We start from the raw sequence: 18,026 nt of genomic DNA, 5'->3' as shown, positions 1-18,026 counted from the left end.
CCCGTTGGAAGCCAAAGGAAAAGCGGGAGAGAAGGAAACCAGCAAACGGCCCACAAGGCGGCAAAAGCAAAAGGCCTACAGCACCCGGTATTCCCAGGCGGTCTCCCATCCAAGTACTAACCAGGCCCGACCCTGCTTAGCTTCCGAGATCAGACGAGATCGGGCGCGTTCAGGGTGGTATGGCCGTAGACGGAGGCGTGGCTCTCTGCCGCCCTCAAGAAGCGGCCCAGGCGCCCAGCCCCAAGTCCGCCCCTTCCCAGCCTGCGGCGCCTCCGCATCCGCCCGCCTGCCCCCCGCTGCCCCTCTGGCCCCGACGCCTGCCCTCCCGCACCAACGCCCGCCCCTGCTGCCACACAGTCCGTCGGCACCCAGATGCGGGACCAGCGCCCACAAGGCCTCCCGGGCGGGCCGGCGGCGGGCGGGCGGCCGCAGGCACGGCTCTGTGCGCGCCCGCCACCGGCCGCCGGGGCTGCTAGTGCGTGCGTGTGAGCCAGAGGGTCGGAAAGCCGCACACACGCGGACACACGGACACGCACACGCGCCGCCCTAGCGCCCCACGGACGGTGTCGGGGCGCCTCCGCGGGGGCCCGGCGGGCGCACGGCCACCGCCCTGCTGCTTTGTTGCCTCGGTTCTGGGAGCAGGTCTGCGCGGGGGGACGGCTGGGCGTGGGGGCCTCGGCCAACGCCTGCCGGGGAGGCCCGAGGTGCATGCAGCTTGGCCCAGCGCTCCCGGACCCTGTCTGTCGGTCGGCCTGGCGTGTGTCCGCCTGCCCCCGCGTGGCAGAGGGGGTCGTGCTGCACTTGGCCCCGCGGGCGCCCGCCCAGGTGCTCCCGCGGGCTCTTGCCCAGGGCGCTGCCCAGGGGCGGGTCCGGTGCCGCCGCCCCCCACCCCCCAAGTGCCCGCGTGAATGGGAAGACGGGGGATTCCGTTGCGTGGGCCAGGAGATCCGGGTGCCCCTGTCCCCAGTGCTCCCCGACGGGTGATCTCTGCACTCGGGCTTGGACGGTGCCCCACGTTGGTGCGTGGGTGCACGGGTGCGTGGCCGCGTGTGGGCGGGCCGGGGTACGCCTTCGGGCCCCCTCCCGCCCGTGGTCTCCGGAGGGTCTCCGCTGTGGGTCTCCCGCCATGTGTTGAAGGAGAGGGGACGGCTCGCCCAGCCTCGATTCCGGGGGTGAGGGGTTACGGGGCAAGGGCGGGGGGGGGGGGCCCTGGGGAGCGCCTTCTGGGGCCGGCGGGGAGGGGGGTGTGGCGCCCGGGGTCCCGTCCCCACCCCCTCAGCCCTGCTCCTTGGCTCTCTCCACCCTCCCCGCCACACACCCCCGGACCCCCTCCCCCCAGACCCCTGAGGACGTCCCCTCGGGCCGCGTCCCGCCCTCGTCCTCCTGGATGCCCCAGGAGCCCCCCAAGCCCCCCTCCCCGCCACCCCCTTCCCCGGCCTGCGGCCCTGCCCTGCCCTGCCCTGCCCCGCGGGAACGAACGCGTTGGGGCCTCCGGGAGACAGGGGGCCACGGGGCTGGAAGGTCTTGGTGAGGAGCTGTGGGGGGGAGGGGGGAGGGGGGGAGTTCAGGCAAGCCTCGGGCAGCCCAGGCCTGGGGGGGCGGGGGCAGGGCCCTTGGGTGCTGGGGGCCGGAGGCTAAGGGCAGGACCAAGGCCAGGGGCTAGGGCCCAGCCCCCCAGCCCTCCCCCGTTGGAAGCCAAAGGAAAAGCGGGAGAGAAGGAAACCAGCAAACGGCCCACAAGGCGGCAAAAGCAAAAGGCCTACAGCACCCGGTATTCCCAGGCGGAATCCCATCCAAGTACTAACCAGGCCCGACCCTGCTTAGCTTCCGAGATCAGACGAGATCGGGCGCGTTCAGGGTGGTATGGCCGTAGACGGAGGCGTGGCTCTCTGCCGCCCTCAAGAAGCGGCCCAGGCGCCCAGCCCCAAGTCCGCCCCTTCCCAGCCTGCGGCGCCTCCGCATCCGCCCGCCTGCCCCCCGCTGCCCCTCTGGCCCCGACGCCTGCCCTCCCGCACCAACGCCCGCCCCTGCTGCCACACAGTCCGTCGGCACCCAGATGCGGGACCAGCGCCCACAAGGCCTCCCGGGCGGGCCGGCGGCGGGCGGGCGGCCGCAGGCACGGCTCTGTGCGCGCCCGCCACCGGCCGCCGGGGCTGCTAGTGCGTGCGTGTGAGCCAGAGGGTCGGAAAGCCGCACACACGCGGACACACGGACACGCACACGCGCCGCCCTAGCGCCCCACGGACGGTGTCGGGGCGCCTCCGCGGGGGCCCGGCGGGCGCACGGCCACCGCCCTGCTGCTTTGTTGCCTCGGTTCTGGGAGCAGGTCTGCGCGGGGGGACGGCTGGGCGTGGGGGCCTCGGCCAACGCCTGCCGGGGAGGCCCGAGGTGCATGCAGCTTGGCCCAGCGCTCCCGGACCCTGTCTGTCGGTCGGCCTGGCGTGTGTCCGCCTGCCCCCGCGTGGCAGAGGGGGTCGTGCTGCACTTGGCCCCGCGGGCGCCCGCCCAGGTGCTCCCGCGGGCTCTTGCCCAGGGCGCTGCCCAGGGGCGGGTCCGGTGCCGCCGCCCCCCACCCCCCAAGTGCCCGCGTGAATGGGAAGACGGGGGATTCCGTTGCGTGGGCCAGGAGATCCGGGTGCCCCTGTCCCCAGTGCTCCCCGACGGGTGATCTCTGCACTCGGGCTTGGACGGTGCCCCACGTTGGTGCGTGGGTGCACGGGTGCGTGGCCGCGTGTGGGCGGGCCGGGGTACGCCTTCGGGCCCCCTCCCGCCCGTGGTCTCCGGAGGGTCTCCGCTGTGGGTCTCCCGCCATGTGTTGAAGGAGAGGGGACGGCTCGCCCAGCCTCGATTCCGGGGGTGAGGGGTTACGGGGCAAGGGCGGGGGGGGGGCCCTGGGGAGCGCCTTCTGGGGCCGGCGGGGAGGGGGGTGTGGCGCCCGGGGTCCCCCGCCGAGCCCCTTTCCGTCCCCACCCCCTCAGCCCTGCTCCTTGGCTCTCTCCACCCTCCCCGCCACACACCCCCGGACCCCCTCCCCCCAGACCCCTGAGGACGTCCCCTCGGGCCGCGTCCCGCCCTCGTCCTCCTGGATGCCCCAGGAGCCCCCCAAGCCCCCCTCCCCGCCACCCCCTTCCCCGGCCTGCGGCCCTGCCCTGCCCTGCCCTGCCCCGCGGGAACGAACGCGTTGGGGCCTCCGGGAGACAGGGGGCCACGGGGCTGGAAGGTCTTGGTGAGGAGCTGTGGGGGGGGAGGGGGGAGGGGGGGAGTTCAGGCAAGCCTCGGGCAGCCCAGGCCTGGGGGGGCGGGGGCAGGGCCCTTGGGTGCTGGGGGCCGGAGGCTAAGGGCAGGACCAAGGCCAGGGGCTAGGGCCCAGCCCCCCAGCCCTCCCCCGTTGGAAGCCAAAGGAAAAGCGGGAGAGAAGGAAACCAGCAAACGGCCCACAAGGCGGCAAAAGCAAAAGGCCTACAGCACCCGGTATTCCCAGGCGGTCTCCCATCCAAGTACTAACCAGGCCCGACCCTGCTTAGCTTCCGAGATCAGACGAGATCGGGCGCGTTCAGGGTGGTATGGCCGTAGACGGAGGCGTGGCTCTCTGCCGCCCTCAAGAAGCGGCCCAGGCGCCCAGCCCCAAGTCCGCCCCTTCCCAGCCTGCGGCGCCTCCGCATCCGCCCGCCTGCCCCCCGCTGCCCCTCTGGCCCCGACGCCTGCCCTCCCGCACCAACGCCCGCCCCTGCTGCCACACAGTCCGTCGGCACCCAGATGCGGGACCAGCGCCCACAAGGCCTCCCGGGCGGGCCGGCGGCGGGCGGGCGGCCGCAGGCACGGCTCTGTGCGCGCCCGCCACCGGCCGCCGGGGCTGCTAGTGCGTGCGTGTGAGCCAGAGGGTCGGAAAGCCGCACACACGCGGACACACGGACACGCACACGCGCCGCCCTAGCGCCCCACGGACGGTGTCGGGGCGCCTCCGCGGGGGCCCGGCGGGCGCACGGCCACCGCCCTGCTGCTTTGTTGCCTCGGTTCTGGGAGCAGGTCTGCGCGGGGGGACGGCTGGGCGTGGGGGCCTCGGCCAACGCCTGCCGGGGAGGCCCGAGGTGCATGCAGCTTGGCCCAGCGCTCCCGGACCCTGTCTGTCGGTCGGCCTGGCGTGTGTCCGCCTGCCCCCGCGTGGCAGAGGGGGTCGTGCTGCACTTGGCCCCGCGGGCGCCCGCCCAGGTGCTCCCGCGGGCTCTTGCCCAGGGCGCTGCCCAGGGGCGGGTCCGGTGCCGCCGCCCCCCACCCCCCAAGTGCCCGCGTGAATGGGAAGACGGGGGATTCCGTTGCGTGGGCCAGGAGATCCGGGTGCCCCTGTCCCCAGTGCTCCCCGACGGGTGATCTCTGCACTCGGGCTTGGACGGTGCCCCACGTTGGTGCGTGGGTGCACGGGTGCGTGGCCGCGTGTGGGCGGGCCGGGGTACGCCTTCGGGCCCCCTCCCGCCCGTGGTCTCCGGAGGGTCTCCGCTGTGGGTCTCCCGCCATGTGTTGAAGGAGAGGGGACGGCTCGCCCAGCCTCGATTCCGGGGGTGAGGGGTTACGGGGCAAGGGCGGGGGGGGGGGGGCCCTGGGGAGCGCCTTCTGGGGCCGGCGGGGAGGGGGGTGTGGCGCCCGGGGTCCCGTCCCCACCCCCTCAGCCCTGCTCCTTGGCTCTCTCCACCCTCCCCGCCACACACCCCCGGACCCCCTCCCCCCAGACCCCTGAGGACGTCCCCTCGGGCCGCGTCCCGCCCTCGTCCTCCTGGATGCCCCAGGAGCCCCCCAAGCCCCCCTCCCCGCCACCCCCTTCCCCGGCCTGCGGCCCTGCCCTGCCCTGCCCTGCCCCGCGGGAACGAACGCGTTGGGGCCTCCGGGAGACAGGGGGCCACGGGGCTGGAAGGTCTTGGTGAGGAGCTGTGGGGGGGAGGGGGGAGGGGGGGAGTTCAGGCAAGCCTCGGGCAGCCCAGGCCTGGGGGGGCGGGGGCAGGGCCCTTGGGTGCTGGGGGCCGGAGGCTAAGGGCAGGACCAAGGCCAAGGGCTAGGGCCCAGCCCCCCAGCCCTCCCCCGTTGGAAGCCAAAGGAAAAGCGGGAGAGAAGGAAACCAGCAAACGGCCCACAAGGCGGCAAAAGCAAAAGGCCTACAGCACCCGGTATTCCCAGGCGGTCTCCCATCCAAGTACTAACCAGGCCCGACCCTGCTTAGCTTCCGAGATCAGACGAGATCGGGCGCGTTCAGGGTGGTATGGCCGTAGACGGAGGCGTGGCTCTCTGCCGCCCTCAAGAAGCGGCCCAGGCGCCCAGCCCCAAGTCCGCCCCTTCCCAGCCTGCGGCGCCTCCGCATCCGCCCGCCTGCCCCCCGCTGCCCCTCTGGCCCCGACGCCTGCCCTCCCGCACCAACGCCCGCCCCTGCTGCCACACAGTCCGTCGGCACCCAGATGCGGGACCAGCGCCCACAAGGCCTCCCGGGCGGGCCGGCGGCGGGCGGGCGGCCGCAGGCACGGCTCTGTGCGCGCCCGCCACCGGCCGCCGGGGCTGCTAGTGCGTGCGTGTGAGCCAGAGGGTCGGAAAGCCGCACACACGCGGACACACGGACACGCACACGCGCCGCCCTAGCGCCCCACGGACGGTGTCGGGGCGCCTCCGCGGGGGCCCGGCGGGCGCACGGCCACCGCCCTGCTGCTTTGTTGCCTCGGTTCTGGGAGCAGGTCTGCGCGGGGGGACGGCTGGGCGTGGGGGCCTCGGCCAACGCCTGCCGGGGAGGCCCGAGGTGCATGCAGCTTGGCCCAGCGCTCCCGGACCCTGTCTGTCGGTCGGCCTGGCGTGTGTCCGCCTGCCCCCGCGTGGCAGAGGGGGTCGTGCTGCACTTGGCCCCGCGGGCGCCCGCCCAGGTGCTCCCGCGGGCTCTTGCCCAGGGCGCTGCCCAGGGGCGGGTCCGGTGCCGCCGCCCCCCACCCCCCAAGTGCCCGCGTGAATGGGAAGACGGGGGATTCCGTTGCGTGGGCCAGGAGATCCGGGTGCCCCTGTCCCCAGTGCTCCCCGACGGGTGATCTCTGCACTCGGGCTTGGACGGTGCCCCACGTTGGTGCGTGGGTGCACGGGTGCGTGGCCGCGTGTGGGCGGGCCGGGGTACGCCTTCGGGCCCCCCTCCCGCCCGTGGTCTCCGGAGGGTCTCCGCTGTGGGTCTCCCGCCATGTGTTGAAGGAGAGGGGACGGCTCGCCCAGCCTCGATTCCGGGGGTGAGGGGTTACGGGGCAAGGGCGGGGGGGGGGGGGCCCTGGGGAGCGCCTTCTGGGGCCGGCGGGGAGGGGGGTGTGGCGCCCGGGGTCCCGTCCCCACCCCCTCAGCCCTGCTCCTTGGCTCTCTCCACCCTCCCCGCCACACACCCCCGGACCCCCTCCCCCCAGACCCCTGAGGACGTCCCCTCGGGCCGCGTCCCGCCCTCGTCCTCCTGGATGCCCCAGGAGCCCCCCAAGCCCCCCTCCCCGCCACCCCCCTTCCCCGGCCTGCGGCCCTGCCCTGCCCTGCCCTGCCCCGCGGGAACGAACGCGTTGGGGCCTCCGGGAGACAGGGGCCCACGGGGCTGGAAGGTCTTGGTGAGGAGCTGTGGGGGGGAGGGGGGAGGGGGGGAGTTCAGGCAAGCCTCGGGCAGCCCAGGCCTGGGGGGGCGGGGGCAGGGCCCTTGGGTGCTGGGGGCCGGAGGCTAAGGGCAGGACCAAGGCCAGGGGCTAGGGCCCAGCCCCCCAGCCCTCCCCCGTTGGAAGCCAAAGGAAAAGCGGGAGAGAAGGAAACCAGCAAACGGCCCACAAGGCGGCAAAAGCAAAAGGCCTACAGCACCCGGTATTCCCAGGCGGTCTCCCATCCAAGTACTAACCAGGCCCGACCCTGCTTAGCTTCCGAGATCAGACGAGATCGGGCGCGTTCAGGGTGGTATGGCCGTAGACGGAGGCGTGGCTCTCTGCCGCCCTCAAGAAGCGGCCCAGGCGCCCAGCCCCAAGTCCGCCCCTTCCCAGCCTGCGGCGCCTCCGCATCCGCCCGCCTGCCCCCCGCTGCCCCTCTGGCCCCGACGCCTGCCCTCCCGCACCAACGCCCGCCCCTGCTGCCACACAGTCCGTCGGCACCCAGATGCGGGACCAGCGCCCACAAGGCCTCCCGGGCGGGCCGGCGGCGGGCGGGCGGCCGCAGGCACGGCTCTGTGCGCGCCCGCCACCGGCCGCCGGGGCTGCTAGTGCGTGCGTGTGAGCCAGAGGGTCGGAAAGCCGCACACACGCGGACACACGGACACGCACACGCGCCGCCCTAGCGCCCCACGGACGGTGTCGGGGCGCCTCCGCGGGGGCCCGGCGGGCGCACGGCCACCGCCCTGCTGCTTTGTTGCCTCGGTTCTGGGAGCAGGTCTGCGCGGGGGGACGGCTGGGCGTGGGGGCCTCGGCCAACGCCTGCCGGGGAGGCCCGAGGTGCATGCAGCTTGGCCCAGCGCTCCCGGACCCTGTCTGTCGGTCGGCCTGGCGTGTGTCCGCCTGCCCCCGCGTGGCAGAGGGGGTCGTGCTGCACTTGGCCCCGCGGGCGCCCGCCCAGGTGCTCCCGCGGGCTCTTGCCCAGGGCGCTGCCCAGGGGCGGGTCCGGTGCCGCCGCCCCCCACCCCCCAAGTGCCCGCGTGAATGGGAAGACGGGGGATTCCGTTGCGTGGGCCAGGAGATCCGGGTGCCCCTGTCCCCAGTGCTCCCCGACGGGTGATCTCTGCACTCGGGCTTGGACGGTGCCCCACGTTGGTGCGTGGGTGCACGGGTGCGTGGCCGCGTGTGGGCGGGCCGGGGTACGCCTTCGGGCCCCCTCCCGCCCGTGGTCTCCGGAGGGTCTCCGCTGTGGGTCTCCCGCCATGTGTTGAAGGAGAGGGGACGGCTCGCCCAGCCTCGATTCCGGGGGTGAGGGGTTACGGGGCAAGGGCGGGGGGGGGGGGGCCCTGGGGAGCGCCTTCTGGGGCCGGCGGGGAGGGGGGTGTGGCGCCCGGGGTCCCGTCCCCACCCCCTCAGCCCTGCTCCTTGGCTCTCTCCACCCTCCCCGCCACACACCCCCGGACCCCCTCCCCCCAGACCCCTGAGGACGTCCCCTCGGGCCGCGTCCCGCCCTCGTCCTCCTGGATGCCCCAGGAGCCCCCCAAGCCCCCCTCCCCGCCACCCCCTTCCCCGGCCTGCGGCCCTGCCCTGCCCTGCCCTGCCCCGCGGGAACGAACGCGTTGGGGCCTCCGGGAGACAGGGGGCCACGGGGCTGGAAGGTCTTGGTGAGGAGCTGTGGGGGGGAGGGGGGAGGGGGGGAGTTCAGGCAAGCCTCGGGCAGCCCAGGCCTGGGGGGGCGGGGGCAGGGCCCTTGGGTGCTGGGGGCCGGAGGCTAAGGGCAGGACCAAGGCCAGGGGCTAGGGCCCAGCCCCCCAGCCCTCCCCCGTTGGAAGCCAAAGGAAAAGCGGGAGAGAAGGAAACCAGCAAACGGCCCACAAGGCGGCAAAAGCAAAAGGCCTACAGCACCCGGTATTCCCAGGCGGTCTCCCATCCAAGTACTAACCAGGCCCGACCCTGCTTAGCTTCCGAGATCAGACGAGATCGGGCGCGTTCAGGGTGGTATGGCCGTAGACGGAGGCGTGGCTCTCTGCCGCCCTCAAGAAGCGGCCCAGGCGCCCAGCCCCAAGTCCGCCCCTTCCCAGCCTGCGGCGCCTCCGCATCCGCCCGCCTGCCCCCCGCTGCCCCTCTGGCCCCGACGCCTGCCCTCCCGCACCAACGCCCGCCCCTGCTGCCACACAGTCCGTCGGCACCCAGATGCGGGACCAGCGCCCACAAGGCCTCCCGGGCGGGCCGGCGGCGGGCGGGCGGCCGCAGGCACGGCTCTGTGCGCGCCCGCCACCGGCCGCCGGGGCTGCTAGTGCGTGCGTGTGAGCCAGAGGGTCGGAAAGCCGCACACACGCGGACACACGGACACGCACACGCGCCGCCCTAGCGCCCCACGGACGGTGTCGGGGCGCCTCCGCGGGGGCCCGGCGGGCGCACGGCCACCGCCCTGCTGCTTTGTTGCCTCGGTTCTGGGAGCAGGTCTGCGCGGGGGGACGGCTGGGCGTGGGGGCCTCGGCCAACGCCTGCCGGGGAGGCCCGAGGTGCATGCAGCTTGGCCCAGCGCTCCCGGACCCTGTCTGTCGGTCGGCCTGGCGTGTGTCCGCCTGCCCCCGCGTGGCAGAGGGGGTCGTGCTGCACTTGGCCCCGCGGGCGCCCGCCCAGGTGCTCCCGCGGGCTCTTGCCCAGGGCGCTGCCCAGGGGCGGGTCCGGTGCCGCCGCCCCCCACCCCCCAAGTGCCCGCGTGAATGGGAAGACGGGGGATTCCGTTGCGTGGGCCAGGAGATCCGGGTGCCCCTGTCCCCAGTGCTCCCCGACGGGTGATCTCTGCACTCGGGCTTGGACGGTGCCCCACGTTGGTGCGTGGGTGCACGGGTGCGTGGCCGCGTGTGGGCGGGCCGGGGTACGCCTTCGGGCCCCCCCCCGCCCGTGGTCTCCGGAGGGTCTCCGCTGTGGGTCTCCCGCCATGTGTTGAAGGAGAGGGGACGGCTCGCCCAGCCTCGATTCCGGGGGTGAGGGGTTACGGGGCAAGGGCGGGGGGGGGGGGGGCCCTGGGGAGCGCCTTCTGGGGCCGGCGGGGAGGGGGGTGTGGCGCCCGGGGTCCCGTCCCCACCCCCTCAGCCCTGCTCCTTGGCTCTCTCCACCCTCCCCGCCACACACCCCCGGACCCCCTCCCCCCAGACCCCTGAGGACGTCCCCTCGGGCCGCGTCCCGCCCTCGTCCTCCTGGATGCCCCAGGAGCCCCCCAAGCCCCCCTCCCCGCCACCCCCTTCCCCGGCCTGCGGCCCTGCCCTGCCCTGCCCTGCCCCGCGGGAACGAACGCGTTGGGGCCTCCGGGAGACAGGGGGCCACGGGGCTGGAAGGTCTTGGTGAGGAGCTGTGGGGGGGAGGGGGGAGGGGGGGAGTTCAGGCAAGCCTCGGGCAGCCCAGGCCTGGGGGGGCGGGGGCAGGGCCCTTGGGTGCTGGGGGCCGGAGGCTAAGGGCAGGACCAAGGCCAGGGGCTAGGGCCCAGCCCCCCAGCCCTCCCCCGTTGGAAGCCAAAGGAAAAGCGGGAGAGAAGGAAACCAGCAAACGGCCCACAAGGCGGCAAAAGCAAAAGGCCTACAGCACCCGGTATTCCCAGGCGGTCTCCCATCCAAGTACTAACCAGGCCCGACCCTGCTTAGCTTCCGAGATCAGACGAGATCGGGCGCGTTCAGGGTGGTATGGCCGTAGATGGAGGCGTGGCTCTCTGCCGCCCTCAAGAAGCGGCCCAGGCGCCCAGCCCCAAGTCCGCCCCTTCCCAGCCTGCGGCGCCTCCGCATCCGCCCGCCTGCCCCCCGCTGCCCCTCTGGCCCCGACGCCTGCCCTCCCGCACCAACGCCCGCCCCTGCTGCCACACAGTCCGTCGGCACCCAGATGCGGGACCAGCGCCCACAAGGCCTCCCGGGCGGGCCGGCGGCGGGCGGGCGGCCGCAGGCACGGCTCTGTGCGCGCCCGCCACCGGCCGCCGGGGCTGCTAGTGCGTGCGTGTGAGCCAGAGGGTCGGAAAGCCGCACACACGCGGACACACGGACACGCACACGCGCCGCCCTAGCGCCCCACGGACGGTGTCGGGGCGCCTCCGCGGGGGCCCGGCGGGCGCACGGCCACCGCCCTGCTGCTTTGTTGCCTCGGTTCTGGGAGCAGGTCTGCGCGGGGGGACGGCTGGGCGTGGGGGCCTCGGCCAACGCCTGCCGGGGAGGCCCGAGGTGCATGCAGCTTGGCCCAGCGCTCCCGGACCCTGTCTGTCGGTCGGCCTGGCGTGTGTCCGCCTGCCCCCGCGTGGCAGAGGGGGTCGTGCTGCACTTGGCCCCGCGGGCGCCCCGCCCAGGTGCTCCCGCGGGCTCTTGCCCAGGGCGCTGCCCAGGGGCGGGTCCGGTGCCGCCGCCCCCCACCCCCCAAGTGCCCGCGTGAATGGGAAGACGGGGGATTCCGTTGCGTGGGCCAGGAGATCCGGGTGCCCCTGTCCCCAGTGCTCCCCGACGGGTGATCTCTGCACTCGGGCTTGGACGGTGCCCCACGTTGGTGCGTGGGTGCACGGGTGCGTGGCCGCGTGTGGGCGGGCCGGGGTACGCCTTCGGGCCCCCTCCCGCCCGTGGTCTCCGGAGGGTCTCCGCTGTGGGTCTCCCGCCATGTGTTGAAGGAGAGGGGACGGCTCGCCCAGCCTCGATTCCGGGGGTGAGGGGTTACGGGGCAAGGGCGGGGGGGGGGGGCCCTGGGGAGCGCCTTCTGGGGCCGGCGGGGAGGGGGGTGTGGCGCCCGGGGTCCCCCGCCGAGCCCCTTTCCGTCCCCACCCCCTCAGCCCTGCTCCTTGGCTCTCTCCACCCTCCCCGCCACACACCCCCGGACCCCCTCCCCCCAGACCCCTGAGGACGTCCCCTCGGGCCGCGTCCCGCCCTCGTCCTCCTGGATGCCCCAGGAGCCCCCCAAGCCCCCCTCCCCGCCACCCCCTTCCCCGGCCTGCGGCCCTGCCCTGCCCTGCCCTGCCCCGCGGGAACGAACGCGTTGGGGCCTCCGGGAGACAGGGGGCCACGGGGCTGGAAGGTCTTGGTGAGGAGCTGTGGGGGGGAGGGGGGAGGGGGGGAGTTCAGGCAAGCCTCGGGCAGCCCAGGCCTGGGGGGGCGGGGGCAGGGCCCTTGGGTGCTGGGGGCCGGAGGCTAAGGGCAGGACCAAGGCCAGGGGCTAGGGCCCAGCCCCCCAGCCCTCCCCCGTTGGAAGCCAAAGGAAAAGCGGGAGAGAAGGAAACCAGCAAACGGCCCACAAGGCGGCAAAAGCAAAAGGCCTACAGCACCCGGTATTCCCAGGCGGTCTCCCATCCAAGTACTAACCAGGCCCGACCCTGCTTAGCTTCCGAGATCAGACGAGATCGGGCGCGTTCAGGGTGGTATGGCCGTAGACGGAGGCGTGGCTCTCTGCCGCCCTCAAGAAGCGGCCCAGGCGCCCAGCCCCAAGTCCGCCCCTTCCCAGCCTGCGGCGCCTCCGCATCCGCCCGCCTGCCCCCCGCTGCCCCTCTGGCCCCGACGCCTGCCCTCCCGCACCAACGCCCGCCCCTGCTGCCACACAGTCCGTCGGCACCCAGATGCGGGACCAGCGCCCACAAGGCCTCCCGGGCGGGCCGGCGGCGGGCGGGCGGCCGCAGGCACGGCTCTGTGCGCGCCCGCCACCGGCCGCCGGGGCTGCTAGTGCGTGCGTGTGAGCCAGAGGGTCGGAAAGCCGCACACACGCGGACACACGGACACGCACACGCGCCGCCCTAGCGCCCCACGGACGGTGTCGGGGCGCCTCCGCGGGGGCCCGGCGGGCGCACGGCCACCGCCCTGCTGCTTTGTTGCCTCGGTTCTGGGAGCAGGTCTGCGCGGGGGGACGGCTGGGCGTGGGGGCCTCGGCCAACGCCTGCCGGGGAGGCCCGAGGTGCATGCAGCTTGGCCCAGCGCTCCCGGACCCTGTCTGTCGGTCGGCCTGGCGTGTGTCCGCCTGCCCCCGCGTGGCAGAGGGGGTCGTGCTGCACTTGGCCCCGCGGGCGCCCGCCCAGGTGCTCCCGCGGGCTCTTGCCCAGGGCGCTGCCCAGGGGCGGGTCCGGTGCCGCCGCCCCCCACCCCCCAAGTGCCCGCGTGAATGGGAAGACGGGGGATTCCGTTGCGTGGGCCAGGAGATCCGGGTGCCCCTGTCCCCAGTGCTCCCCGACGGGTGATCTCTGCACTCGGGCTTGGACGGTGCCCCACGTTGGTGCGTGGGTGCACGGGTGCGTGGCCGCGTGTGGGCGGGCCGGGGTACGCCTTCGGGCCCCCTCCCGCCCGTGGTCTCCGGAGGGTCTCCGCTGTGGGTCTCCCGCCATGTGTTGAAGGAGAGGGGACGGCTCGCCCAGCCTCGATTCCGGGGGTGAGGGGTTACGGGGCAAGGGCGGGGGGGGGGGGCCCTGGGGAGCGCCTTCTGGGGCCGGCGGGGAGGGGGGTGTGGCGCCCGGGGTCCCGTCCCCACCCCCTCAGCCCTGCTCCTTGGCTCTCTCCACCCTCCCCGCCACACACCCCCGGACCCCCTCCCCCCAGACCCCTGAGGACGTCCCCTCGGGCCGCGTCCCGCCCTCGTCCTCCTGGATGCCCCAGGAGCCCCCCAAGCCCCCCTCCCCGCCACCCCCTTCCCCGGCCTGCGGCCCTGCCCTGCCCTGCCCTGCCCCGCGGGAACGAACGCGTTGGGGCCTCCGGGAGACAGGGGGCCACGGGGCTGGAAGGTCTTGGTGAGGAGCTGTGGGGGGGAGGGGGGAGGGGGGGAGTTCAGGCAAGCCTCGGGCAGCCCAGGCCTGGGGGGGCGGGGGCAGGGCCCTTGGGTGCTGGGGGCCGGAGGCTAAGGGCAGGACCAAGGCCAGGGGCTAGGGCCCAGCCCCCCAGCCCTCCCCCGTTGGAAGCCAAAGGAAAAGCGGGAGAGAAGGAAACCAGCAAACGGCCCACAAGGCGGCAAAAGCAAAAGGCCTACAGCACCCGGTATTCCCAGGCGGTCTCCCATCCAAGTACTAACCAGGCCCGACCCTGCTTAGCTTCCGAGATCAGACGAGATCGGGCGCGTTCAGGGTGGTATGGCCGTAGACGGAGGCGTGGCTCTCTGCCGCCCTCAAGAAGCGGCCCAGGCGCCCAGCCCCAAGTCCGCCCCTTCCCAGCCTGCGGCGCCTCCGCATCCGCCCGCCTGCCCCCCGCTGCCCCTCTGGCCCCGACGCCTGCCCTCCCGCACCAACGCCCGCCCCTGCTGCCACACAGTCCGTCGGCACCCAGATGCGGGACCAGCGCCCACAAGGCCTCCCGGGCGGGCCGGCGGCGGGCGGGCGGCCGCAGGCACGGCTCTGTGCGCGCCCGCCACCGGCCGCCGGGGCTGCTAGTGCGTGCGTGTGAGCCAGAGGGTCGGAAAGCCGCACACACGCGGACACACGGACACGCACACGCGCCGCCCTAGCGCCCCACGGACGGTGTCGGGGCGCCTCCGCGGGGGCCCGGCGGGCGCACGGCCACCGCCCTGCTGCTTTGTTGCCTCGGTTCTGGGAGCAGGTCTGCGCGGGGGGACGGCTGGGCGTGGGGGCCTCGGCCAACGCCTGCCGGGGAGGCCCGAGGTGCATGCAGCTTGGCCCAGCGCTCCCGGACCCTGTCTGTCGGTCGGCCTGGCGTGTGTCCGCCTGCCCCCGCGTGGCAGAGGGGGTCGTGCTGCACTTGGCCCCGCGGGCGCCCGCCCAGGTGCTCCCGCGGGCTCTTGCCCAGGGCGCTGCCCAGGGGCGGGTCCGGTGCCGCCGCCCCCCACCCCCCAAGTGCCCGCGTGAATGGGAAGACGGGGGATTCCGTTGCGTGGGCCAGGAGATCCGGGTGCCCCTGTCCCCAGTGCTCCCCGACGGGTGATCTCTGCACTCGGGCTTGGACGGTGCCCCACGTTGGTGCGTGGGTGCACGGGTGCGTGGCCGCGTGTGGGCGGGCCGGGGTACGCCTTCGGGCCCCCTCCCGCCCGTGGTCTCCGGAGGGTCTCCGCTGTGGGTCTCCCGCCATGTGTTGAAGGAGAGGGGACGGCTCGCCCAGCCTCGATTCCGGGGGTGAGGGGTTACGGGGCAAGGGCGGGGGGGGGGGGCCCTGGGGAGCGCCTTCTGGGGCCGGCGGGGAGGGGGGTGTGGCGCCCGGGGTCCCGTCCCCACCCCCTCAGCCCTGCTCCTTGGCTCTCTCCACCCTCCCCGCCACACACCCCCGGACCCCCTCCCCCCAGACCCCTGAGGACGTCCCCTCGGGCCGCGTCCCGCCCTCGTCCTCCTGGATGCCCCAGGAGCCCCCCAAGCCCCCCTCCCCGCCACCCCCTTCCCCGGCCTGCGGCCCTGCCCTGCCCTGCCCTGCCCCGCGGGAACGAACGCGTTGGGGCCTCCGGGAGACAGGGGGCCACGGGGCTGGAAGGTCTTGGTGAGGAGCTGTGGGGGGGAGGGGGGAGGGGGGGAGTTCAGGCAAGCCTCGGGCAGCCCAGGCCTGGGGGGGCGGGGGCAGGGCCCTTGGGTGCTGGGGGCCGGAGGCTAAGGGCAGGACCAAGGCCAGGGGCTAGGGCCCAGCCCCCCAGCCCTCCCCCGTTGGAAGCCAAAGGAAAAGCGGGAGAGAAGGAAACCAGCAAACGGCCCACAAGGCGGCAAAAGCAAAAGGCCTACAGCACCCGGTATTCCCAGGCGGTCTCCCATCCAAGTACTAACCAGGCCCGACCCTGCTTAGCTTCCGAGATCAGACGAGATCGGGCGCGTTCAGGGTGGTATGGCCGTAGACGGAGGCGTGGCTCTCTGCCGCCCTCAAGAAGCGGCCCAGGCGCCCAGCCCCAAGTCCGCCCCTTCCCAGCCTGCGGCGCCTCCGCATCCGCCCGCCTGCCCCCCGCTGCCCCTCTGGCCCCGACGCCTGCCCTCCCGCACCAACGCCCGCCCCTGCTGCCACACAGTCCGTCGGCACCCAGATGCGGGACCAGCGCCCACAAGGCCTCCCGGGCGGGCCGGCGGCGGGCGGGCGGCCGCAGGCACGGCTCTGTGCGCGCCCGCCACCGGCCGCCGGGGCTGCTAGTGCGTGCGTGTGAGCCAGAGGGTCGGAAAGCCGCACACACGCGGACACACGGACACGCACACGCGCCGCCCTAGCGCCCCACGGACGGTGTCGGGGCGCCTCCGCGGGGGCCCGGCGGGCGCACGGCCACCGCCCTGCTGCTTTGTTGCCTCGGTTCTGGGAGCAGGTCTGCGCGGGGGGACGGCTGGGCGTGGGGGCCTCGGCCAACGCCTGCCGGGGAGGCCCGAGGTGCATGCAGCTTGGCCCAGCGCTCCCGGACCCTGTCTGTCGGTCGGCCTGGCGTGTGTCCGCCTGCCCCCGCGTGGCAGAGGGGGTCGTGCTGCACTTGGCCCCGCGGGCGCCCGCCCAGGTGCTCCCGCGGGCTCTTGCCCAGGGCGCTGCCCAGGGGCGGGTCCGGTGCCGCCGCCCCCCACCCCCCAAGTGCCCGCGTGAATGGGAAGACGGGGGATTCCGTTGCGTGGGCCAGGAGATCCGGGTGCCCCTGTCCCCAGTGCTCCCCGACGGGTGATCTCTGCACTCGGGCTTGGACGGTGCCCCACGTTGGTGCGTGGGTGCACGGGTGCGTGGCCGCGTGTGGGCGGGCCGGGGTACGCCTTCGGGCCCCCTCCCGCCCGTGGTCTCCGGAGGGTCTCCGCTGTGGGTCTCCCGCCATGTGTTGAAGGAGAGGGGACGGCTCGCCCAGCCTCGATTCCGGGGGTGAGGGGTTACGGGGCAAGGGCGGGGGGGGGGGGGCCCTGGGGAGCGCCTTCTGGGGCCGGCGGGGAGGGGGGTGTGGCGCCCGGGGTCCCGTCCCCACCCCCTCAGCCCTGCTCCTTGGCTCTCTCCACCCTCCCCGCCACACACCCCCGGACCCCCTCCCCCCAGACCCCTGAGGACGTCCCCTCGGGCCGCGTCCCGCCCTCGTCCTCCTGGATGCCCCAGGAGCCCCCCAAGCCCCCCTCCCCGCCACCCCCTTCCCCGGCCTGCGGCCCTGCCCTGCCCTGCCCTGCCCCGCGGGAACGAACGCGTTGGGGCCTCCGGGAGACAGGGGGCCACGGGGCTGGAAGGTCTTGGTGAGGAGCTGTGGGGGGGAGGGGGGAGGGGGGGAGTTCAGGCAAGCCTCGGGCAGCCCAGGCCTGGGGGGGCGGGGGCAGGGCCCTTGGGTGCTGGGGGCCGGAGGCTAAGGGCAGGACCAAGGCCAGGGGCTAGGGCCCAGCCCCCCAGCCCTCCCCCGTTGGAAGCCAAAGGAAAAGCGGGAGAGAAGGAAACCAGCAAACGGCCCACAAGGCGGCAAAAGCAAAAGGCCTACAGCACCCGGTATTCCCAGGCGGTCTCCCATCCAAGTACTAACCAGGCCCGACCCTGCTTAGCTTCCGAGATCAGACGAGATCGGGCGCGTTCAGGGTGGTATGGCCGTAGACGGAGGCGTGGCTCTCTGCCGCCCTCAAGAAGCGGCCCAGGCGCCCAGCCCCAAGTCCGCCCCTTCCCAGCCTGCGGCGCCTCCGCATCCGCCCGCCTGCCCCCCGCTGCCCCTCTGGCCCCGACGCCTGCCCTCCCGCACCAACGCCCGCCCCTGCTGCCACACAGTCCGTCGGCACCCAGATGCGGGACCAGCGCCCACAAGGCCTCCCGGGCGGGCCGGCGGCGGGCGGGCGGCCGCAGGCACGGCTCTGTGCGCGCCCGCCACCGGCCGCCGGGGCTGCTAGTGCGTGCGTGTGAGCCAGAGGGTCGGAAAGCCGCACACACGCGGACACACGGACACGCACACGCGCCGCCCTAGCGCCCCACGGACGGTGTCGGGGCGCCTCCGCGGGGGCCCGGCGGGCGCACGGCCACCGCCCTGCTGCTTTGTTGCCTCGGTTCTGGGAGCAGGTCTGCGCGGGGGGACGGCTGGGCGTGGGGGCCTCGGCCAACGCCTGCCGGGGAGGCCCGAGGTGCATGCAGCTTGGCCCAGCGCTCCCGGACCCTGTCTGTCGGTCGGCCTGGCGTGTGTCCGCCTGCCCCCGCGTGGCAGAGGGGGTCGTGCTGCACTTGGCCCCGCGGGCGCCCGCCCAGGTGCTCCCGCGGGCTCTTGCCCAGGGCGCTGCCCAGGGGCGGGTCCGGTGCCGCCGCCCCCCACCCCCCAAGTGCCCGCGTGAATGGGAAGACGGGGGATTCCGTTGCGTGGGCCAGGAGATCCGGGTGCCCCTGTCCCCAGTGCTCCCCGACGGGTGATCTCTGCACTCGGGCTTGGACGGTGCCCCACGTTGGTGCGTGGGTGCACGGGTGCGTGGCCGCGTGTGGGCGGGCCGGGGTACGCCTTCGGGCCCCCTCCCGCCCGTGGTCTCCGGAGGGTCTCCGCTGTGGGTCTCCCGCCATGTGTTGAAGGAGAGGG

General features: G+C 74.7%; 11 non-coding genes across 11 annotated transcripts; all 11 read right to left on the bottom strand.

Annotated features, from left to right (window-relative positions):
* Nucleotides 1-72: 72 nt before the first annotated feature.
* On the bottom strand, nt 73-191 carry LOC130017513 (5S ribosomal RNA). Its single transcript, XR_008791425.1, has one exon. It is a non-coding gene; the product is annotated as a 5S ribosomal RNA (ribosomal RNA).
* A 1,565-nt stretch (nt 192-1,756) lies between these two features.
* Nucleotides 1,757-1,875, bottom strand: LOC130017530 (5S ribosomal RNA). Its single transcript, XR_008791427.1, has one exon. It is a non-coding gene; the product is annotated as a 5S ribosomal RNA (ribosomal RNA).
* Nucleotides 1,876-3,456: 1,581 nt separating this feature from the next.
* LOC130017507 (5S ribosomal RNA) lies at nt 3,457-3,575 on the bottom strand. The gene has a single exon (XR_008791424.1). It is a non-coding gene; the product is annotated as a 5S ribosomal RNA (ribosomal RNA).
* Nucleotides 3,576-5,141: 1,566 nt separating this feature from the next.
* On the bottom strand, nt 5,142-5,260 carry LOC130017501 (5S ribosomal RNA). Its single transcript, XR_008791423.1, has one exon. It is a non-coding gene; the product is annotated as a 5S ribosomal RNA (ribosomal RNA).
* Nucleotides 5,261-6,828: 1,568 nt separating this feature from the next.
* Nucleotides 6,829-6,947, bottom strand: LOC130017496 (5S ribosomal RNA). The gene has a single exon (XR_008791422.1). It is a non-coding gene; the product is annotated as a 5S ribosomal RNA (ribosomal RNA).
* Nucleotides 6,948-8,513: 1,566 nt separating this feature from the next.
* On the bottom strand, nt 8,514-8,632 carry LOC130017490 (5S ribosomal RNA). Its single transcript, XR_008791421.1, has one exon. It is a non-coding gene; the product is annotated as a 5S ribosomal RNA (ribosomal RNA).
* Nucleotides 8,633-10,199: 1,567 nt separating this feature from the next.
* LOC130017521 (5S ribosomal RNA) lies at nt 10,200-10,318 on the bottom strand. The gene has a single exon (XR_008791426.1). It is a non-coding gene; the product is annotated as a 5S ribosomal RNA (ribosomal RNA).
* A 1,583-nt stretch (nt 10,319-11,901) lies between these two features.
* LOC130017484 (5S ribosomal RNA) lies at nt 11,902-12,020 on the bottom strand. Its single transcript, XR_008791420.1, has one exon. It is a non-coding gene; the product is annotated as a 5S ribosomal RNA (ribosomal RNA).
* Nucleotides 12,021-13,585: 1,565 nt separating this feature from the next.
* On the bottom strand, nt 13,586-13,704 carry LOC130017466 (5S ribosomal RNA). The gene has a single exon (XR_008791411.1). It is a non-coding gene; the product is annotated as a 5S ribosomal RNA (ribosomal RNA).
* Nucleotides 13,705-15,269: 1,565 nt separating this feature from the next.
* Nucleotides 15,270-15,388, bottom strand: LOC130017458 (5S ribosomal RNA). The gene has a single exon (XR_008791410.1). It is a non-coding gene; the product is annotated as a 5S ribosomal RNA (ribosomal RNA).
* A 1,566-nt stretch (nt 15,389-16,954) lies between these two features.
* On the bottom strand, nt 16,955-17,073 carry LOC130017450 (5S ribosomal RNA). Its single transcript, XR_008791409.1, has one exon. It is a non-coding gene; the product is annotated as a 5S ribosomal RNA (ribosomal RNA).
* Nucleotides 17,074-18,026: the final 953 nt, after the last annotated feature.

The sequence above is a fragment of the Sorex fumeus genome, unplaced genomic scaffold, assembly GCF_029834395.1.
Source record: "Sorex fumeus unplaced genomic scaffold, SorFum_2.1 ptg000007l, whole genome shotgun sequence".
Classification (NCBI taxonomy): domain Eukaryota; kingdom Metazoa; phylum Chordata; class Mammalia; order Eulipotyphla; family Soricidae; genus Sorex; species Sorex fumeus.
This window is presented reverse-complemented; position numbering and strand designations above follow the sequence as displayed.